A 2,212-nucleotide genomic window follows, 5' to 3' on the forward strand; every position below is an offset into this window, starting at 1 on the left:
GACAAATGAAGCTTCCAGGATTACACCTATGCAAAAGGCAAAAATACAAGTTGAAAGTGAGTCAGAATCTCTAGGATAGACTTCATGCACATGAAGTTAATTCCTGATATCTCTGATTGCCGGAATGGGAGATTTAGACAATTGTAAAAATATTGAGGTTGATTACTGATAATTATATAGAAAATTAAGCAAATAGCAGAAGAAAAACTATGCCAAGGAAATGAATAACTACTAGGGATATAAAAATTGTTTAGGCTTAAAAAATGTTATAGATTTTACGATCAACTGTAAACAGCCTTTACAAAGTCATATTTATATGAACACTGAATAAGGAGCTAATCAAAATGGAAATTTAAGTTTGGAAGTGTCGAGTTATGGGAAGTGTGTACTTGTTTGGTAAATCAAGGGGAGATAGAGAGAAAAACCCTCTTTTTCCATAGTGAGAGGTCTATAGAGAATGCCTAAAATGGAAAAATCTATAAATAGGCAAGAATTGGCATCCAGGAACAAGTACTTTACTCCTCCTTCAGGATGAATGGAGACCAGAAATTGAATGTTTATGACCAAAAGAAGCAGAATTTCATCCAGCACTTCTCCCAGATTGTCAAGGTGCTAACTGAGGATGACATGAGGTACCCAGATACAGGATTGGAGGCACGTACCAGAGGTGTATGACGGTGCTGATAATATTTCAGGAACTGGTGGAACCAAGAAAGCAGGATGCTGAAAGTCTCCAACAGGCCATGACTGTGTGCTGGTTGATGTGTGGAACTTCTCCAAGTTTTATTCCTGGTGTCAGACAGCATTATGGATACATCCCTCACCCAATGGAGGCAGATATCCTGGTATCAGAAGCCAGGCATAAGTTTGGGTGCTATCAATGATGCTATGCTAAAGCTTTACTGCCAGGACCAGCCTTATTACCTGAACCTGATGGAGCTCTTCCTGCAAAGTTCCTAATAGACCGAGATTGGACAAGTCCTGGACCTCACAGCCCTTCAGGGAAACATGGATTTTGGAAGATTCGCTGAAAACAGGAACAAAGGTATTGTCAAGCATAAGACAGCTTTCTACTCTTTCCATCATCGTGTAGCTGCTGCCATGTATATGGCGGGCATTGATGGGGAGAATGATATACTAACGCCAAGAAGATCCTGCTGGAGACAAGAGAGCACTTTTAGATTCAGGATGATTACCCTGACCTCTTTGGGACTCCAGTGTAATGGGTAAGATTGGCACTGACATCCAAGACAACAAATGTGGCTAACTAGTGGTTCAGTGTCTGCAATAGGCCTCTATGAAATAGCTCCAGATCCTGCAGAATTATGGGCAGAAAGAGACTGAGAAGGTGGCCCAGGTGAAGGCACTCTAGAGGAGCTGAATCTGCAGGTTGTGTTCAGGAAGTTTGAGGAAGACAGTTACCGCCACCTTCTGGGTCTCATTGAGCCCGTACTCTTCGTCCCTGCTCCCAGTCATCTTCCTGAAGCTAGCAGACACAATCTACAAGTGGAAAAAGTGACCCAGAGACTGTCAGGGCAGGGAGGGGAGGCTCTCAATAAATTACAGTAAATCCTCACTTACCTTCATCCATAGGTTTGTGGATACTGTGACAAAATTTTACCATAAGCTAATTTATATAGACAAGAGTAAAGTACCTATGGTATATTTCTGGTTGCAAAAACATCCCCAAACACTCCTAATATTAAACACTGAAATAAATGTGAGCTATACACACATTTAAGGAATTAATAAAAACAGGTAAGATTATTTAAAAAAAACATATAGGCAGAATTATGAGCATATTAATAAGATAAATATAATTACATAAAATAAGCACTTAAAACAAGTGAAAAAGGTAGATTCTGAAGAGGTGGAAATAAGATTGGGATGGGCAGGACATTGCTATTTTCTGTAACAACAACATTGACTTTATTTACCCCAAGGTATTACCACAAAAGCTAAAAACATCATGCAACTTGATTCTGACAACTCCTCTGTACACAATATATTACAGATTAAGAGAGGCATACATAAGAAATGGCTATTATTTCTGAAGGCATTGCAGCAAATGTTTCCCACAGATTTATCTTACATACAAGCAAATTTAGAGAGTATATAATTGTATATATGCATATATATTATATATTAAAATATATATGTTTATGTGTACTTGTATGTGTATCATATATAATAGAAACATATATGTATATAT

The 2,212-nt window shown here is 38.2% G+C and overlaps 1 pseudogene; it reads left to right on the forward strand.

The window, feature by feature from the left end:
• The first annotated feature begins 522 nt into the window (after positions 1–522).
• On the forward strand, positions 523–1,519 carry LOC107531633 (farnesyl pyrophosphate synthase pseudogene; annotated as a pseudogene).
• Positions 1,520–2,212: the final 693 nt, after the last annotated feature.

The sequence above is a fragment of the Miniopterus natalensis genome, chromosome X, assembly GCF_054644295.1.
Source record: "Miniopterus natalensis isolate mMinNat1 chromosome X, mMinNat1.hap1, whole genome shotgun sequence".
Taxonomy (NCBI): domain Eukaryota; kingdom Metazoa; phylum Chordata; class Mammalia; order Chiroptera; family Miniopteridae; genus Miniopterus; species Miniopterus natalensis.